At 41.1% G+C, this 5,309-nt stretch overlaps 1 long non-coding RNA gene across 1 annotated transcript; it reads right to left on the bottom strand.

The window, feature by feature from the left end:
• Positions 1-767: 767 nt before the first annotated feature.
• On the bottom strand, positions 768-4,112 carry LOC130206498 (uncharacterized). Its single transcript, XR_008834130.1, has 3 exons — positions 4,028-4,112; positions 2,838-2,981; positions 768-1,401 (listed from the first exon to the last, which is right to left on the bottom strand). It is a non-coding gene; the product is annotated as an uncharacterized LOC130206498 (long non-coding RNA).
• Between the last annotated feature and the right edge of the window lie 1,197 nt (positions 4,113-5,309).

The following is a 5,309-nucleotide window of genomic DNA, read 5'->3' as shown; positions in this document are numbered from 1 at the left end:
GAATATTGTGATGAATGAAGTTATTTATTTTAATCTGTCTAAAAAAAAAAAGAAAAATGTGAATTTCCTGGATTCATTCACAAAAACAATTAAATTGCAAAATGTTTTATTCTGATTTATTGCTGATTCAACTTTGATTACAGCTTAAGAAAACTCAAATATCCTAAATATAAGAATATCATGAAAATGAAAAATATACTAGTAGGGTATTAAAATATACTATTGTGTAATTATAGGACTCGAAACACCTGCAAGGGTTTCCTGAGCCCTTTAACTTCACAGCTGTTATAAATCTTTTTTTTTTTTTCTTCGGCTGTTATAAAAATTTTTTTAGATGGTCCTGTGAAATATTAAAGAATTTATGAGATAGGATATATTAAAGCAATAAGCTGCCAACAAATTTCAGTTGATTTGTAAAAATCCAGAATGCATGACATTTTGTTTTTAATTGTTTTTAATGAAAATAAAAGATGTTTATTATTAATATTATTCTTTTTTTCTAGAGTCCTGTATATTACTGACATTCATGATGATGTGTGTAAAGTAAATGTTGTGCAGTAGATTGTTAATAGGAAGTCGTTTCAGGCTCAGCCTCCTTTCCTCTCATTGTGATCTTGATTAATTGATGAATCACAATATTGATCATATACTCGTTGTGTGAGGCTTTACAGCTTTCTCTTCTTTTGATATCATTAAAACATCAACATCTTATAACTTCGGCCTGGTTGTTGAGCAAATATTTGCTGAAAATATAATCGACTCATTCATAAATAAGAACGTTTAATTGCGTCCATATGTGCTTGCAGTGGTTTGTTAAACACACAGCTTTAATGGTATTATTTTTTGCATAATGAACACCAGAAGAAATCTCAAATCCCTGCAGCTTTTTCCCTTTAGTCCTTCCCTCTTTTTTTATTTTCTCAGTTTGCATAATTCCATTTTGGTTTTAAATTATTATCTTATTTCTTATTTAACTTATGTTATGTCTTATATAAAAGCACTGTGTAAAATTATATAAATGCCCGCGTAGAATAGTGCCCTATTTTTGGAGCATTGTTGTCTCGTTGCGAGGTCGGTGATCTCAAGCTGTGGGGTCAACAGCAGGTTTCTCATCTCATTCAGCTGAGCAGTGTTCTCGACAATTACTAATAAATATTAGAAATTACCAGTAAATTCACCTGCCTTTAATTTTAAAATACAGATCTGTGCAGCACTGAGATGTTAAAGCACTTCTTTGCTGTTTTTAATCACTGCTCCTGCACCGTTTACAGACGCTGTCAGTCAAAAGTGGTCTAAAACCAGTTGGTCTGAGATCAAACTTCTCCAAAGCCGTCGGTCTCCACTTATCGGAGGAAATGATGCCGGCCGGTCTGAAAGCGTCCTTCTGTGTCTCCGGGCGCTCTGAAAACAGTAACACAAGAAACATCCGGAGCCGATGAACACAATGACCCCAACACACGAGTCCGGCGGTTACGATCACTATCCTCCACACAGCATCCCAAAGTGAGGAAAGGAGAGAAGGAATGAGTGCAGAGGAGAGAGGAGAAAGGGTGTTCTTTCAGTTTAGGTGTTCTTTCTCACTTCCTTTGATAACAAGGGAAATCTCTCCGCTCTCCTTTTACATCCTCTTGTCTCCTTTCCTCCATTTGCCCACTCAATGATTCATTGATTTATTTCCTCTGCTGCCTCAAGAAGTGCACACTTAATGTGCATTACTGAACCACACACCCCTCAGAGAGCTCCTGGACACTCCTTATGATAATGAGGAAATCTCATTTCGACTTAAAAGGAGTTATGAGATAAAAGAGACCGACGTTTCAAAGTGAAATAGTGTGCATTCATTTCAAATTGAATGTCAGGTTATGTCATATCTGTTTTTCCTAATCGTGGCAATGAGCCTAAATAAATAAATACACTTCTAATGTAACATCAATAGCTTCCCTAAATTTCCTATTTGGCATTAAATAAAAACGTAAGTATTCAATCACCTTTTCTTCCAGACAAAAAATTTAATGTTGCAGGTTTACACATGTTTTGTTTTATTTTTCACACGTTTCACAAAGTGCCCCCAATTTCCTTTTAAATGACCTGAGATTTCAGTCAGTGGGGCAAAAATTGCCCCCTAACAATATGTAAATGTCCTCCCCTGATTGATGAGATGTGACGCTTTCTTAAAACAACGCCGCAGGATACAAGCTGACAACAGCACCTATTAGATGAAGCTGAACACGCAAACAATTTATGCAGCTCAGGATTCCAGAAGACATCAATAAGCATTATTGTTTCATCATCTGTTCCCTCCATAAACTCACATTTTAGAAATAACGGCTGACATATGATGACAGTCATCAAGGAATGCTTGTGACAGAACATGCATGCAGGGAAGCAGTGGGAATGTGTTCTGTACTGGAGTCGAAATCTTCCACATGTCTGTGTTTTTCTTGTCGAATTTCATCTACGTGTTTCTGTTCTGAGAAATACGTGCAAGTCACGTGAGGAAATGCCTCTTGCCAACAATCACAACAAACAGAAACACTAATTCAAGCACCAAAACCTCTGTTTTTGTTTTGTTTCATACAGTTTTACTAAAGGCATCACTCAGACTTTGATAGTAGGCCTACCTGGCAGTACTCTTTTTGGGGGGTAAGTAAGTGTTCGGACTTTTGCACGCAAAAAAAAAAGATCTATATTTCTGAATGCATTATGAGACTCATGTTTAATCCTCCCATGCCAGCCTCTTACTCCATCATTCTTCCACATGCCTCGAGTTTGCCACTGTTGTTGTAACAAACCACAGAAGAAGAAGAAGAAGAAGAAGAAGAAGAAGAAGAACTCACCCCAGCCGATGACGTAGTAGAGCTTCATCCGGCGGTCCTCACTGACACCACCTTGCTCCACAGCAGCAGGCCCTCCATCAGCATCCAGGAGAAGGAGGCCATGAACAAGAGGTGGGGAAGGGCGGTCACCACGAAACACGTCGCCTACAGGACGACACAGGAAGTGTTAGCCAGATGTACTTGGTGCCGAAAGGAAGTGTTAGTGAAAAGGAAGTGGCAGATGTGTGGTGCGCTAGAGCAGATTTATACTCACATTCTGAGACCCCCTCTAGGCCCTAGAGGAAGTGTTACCCAGATGTGCTCAGTGCCTAGAGGAAGTGTAACCCAGATGTGCTTAGTGCATAGAGGAAGTGTTACCCAGATGTGCTTAGTGCCTAGAGGAAGTGTGACCCAGATGTGCTTAGTGCATAGAGGAAGTGTTCCCCAGATGTGCTTAGTGCCTAGAGGAAGTGTTACCCAGATGTGCTTAGTGCCTAGAGGAAGTGTGACCCATATGTGCTTAGTGCATAGAGGAAGTGTTACCCAGATGTGCTCAGTGCCTATAGAGAATGACTCTCACCCAGACTGGACCGGTGCCAGGGCGTATCAGTATCATCAGTCAAACTCTCCAGTTGAAGACACAGGCCTCACATGGAGACAAAGAAAATATGCAGTTCTTTCTCAACCATGATATCGTGGCAACATAAATGTAATGCATGACCCCAGACGCCTCCAGTGGACACAAACAGCAGCACAGCCTGAAGACTCTGCCCACATTGACTGTATAGTGTATGCTTCGCTGCCATCAGCGCTCAGTGGTTTATTCGGAGGCGGTGGTGGAATACACTCCGTTAAACAAATGGGGTTACGCGACTTTAAGAAGACATTTCACGGGCTGCTACGGCACTTTAAGGAGTTGTAGGACTCGACGCCTGTGAGCTCGGCAGCCTTCATCCCCTGCGCCACTGGAGAAGATCCGTCTCTTCAAACTCGTTCACGTTTAGTTCCGCCTCCTTTGTGCTGCTTTTCTTTCACTTGTCTCTCCTCTGACTAATAAATCCTAAAAGATAGCCTCAAGCGACAAACAATGGAGATTTTTGTGAAACTAATTATCCGACCACTATTTATTTTGTCAGGAGCCACAACACATGGTTAATAAAAGTGGAAGTTGATAACTGTCCTGCTGTGGGGTGTCGGGAAATGAGGTGTACCTGTGGTTTGGAGTTGGGAGAAGGAGGTGTTTACGCGGTGGTTATATTTATATCTCCGCTGTCAAACGGCACATAGATATGTTTGGCTTTTTCTTATTGACTCTGTGGACGCTCTACTTCCGGGTCCTTCTTCTCGCGAGATCTGAGGACCCGCCTCGATTACGTTGCCTTCAGGAAGCATAGTAGGTACCGCGAGAATTACGATTCAACACTTTATATACGCCAGATTCACGGGATCGGAAACACAAGGGTGCATCGCTATATAAATAGCTGAGAATACATGGGTATGTATCAAATGTAAGTGCCTTTTAAAAAGTGAATTAAATAAATGATGTAACATCGATAAAAAATACAGTGTAGTATTTTACTGGACAATCGTGTAGTCCCTGATGTATCCATGGAGATGGAATGCGTCACAAAGAGGGCGTTTCCACTCAGAATATTTTCTCATGGAAACCCCCTGAATGGAACGTCCTTTGATTGATGATGTCATCCATGACAGTGACATCAGCATGTGGCTTTATTCTTTTAGTGTATATACCAGCAGCTCAGGAGAGATTCTTGTGTTCCAGTGCTGCCTTTGTTTGCAAGACAATCAGTGTTCAAGAAAACATACAAGAAGTTAAGTAGTGTGTATCAGACTAGCAGTGTTTATCAAACAAGCAGTGTTTGTCAGACTACACTCTTTTACCTTCACCAAAGTTTTTACACTGTACTTCAAACCGCCACAGAAAATGTCCAGTGCTGTCGACGTTCGCGCTTCTCTCCTCCAGAACTGTTCAGGACCTGCACCTAATGAACAGGTCCCCCACGTCAAGCAGCCACAGGCCACCGTTGGTGCTGTGGACATTAAGAAGAAAATGGGATTCACGGCTTGTTTCTTAAACAAACTAAGCCAGAGCAAGCCGACAGAAGTCCAGCTGCTGCACTCTAAGATCAAAGAGATGCAAGAAGAACTCCAACTACAGAGGGAAAAGACAGAGGATGCTGAGCGCCGCAGTCACCCACATTACAACGAGATGGTTGCTAAGTTTGAGGAAGAGATCAAGACACTCACCGAAGACCTCAATGAAAAGGACCATATGATGGAGTATAGTAAACAAGTATTTCACGCCAACAACGAAGCTCTGGCCGATCATTTAAAGATGGAACTAGAAAAAAACAAAATGTTGGAGGCCACTTTAAAAATGACTCTGGCCGATACGAAGAGCCTGGCTGAGATAGATCAAAGCCATCAGACAGAAGTCCAGCTGCTGCACTCTAAGGTCAAAGAGATGCAAGA

Source organism: Pseudoliparis swirei, chromosome 16 (assembly GCF_029220125.1).
Source record: "Pseudoliparis swirei isolate HS2019 ecotype Mariana Trench chromosome 16, NWPU_hadal_v1, whole genome shotgun sequence".
Classification (NCBI taxonomy): Eukaryota; Metazoa; Chordata; class Actinopteri; order Perciformes; family Liparidae; genus Pseudoliparis; species Pseudoliparis swirei.
Note: the sequence above shows the minus strand (reverse complement) of the source record. Positions and strands in the feature narration are given on the sequence as shown.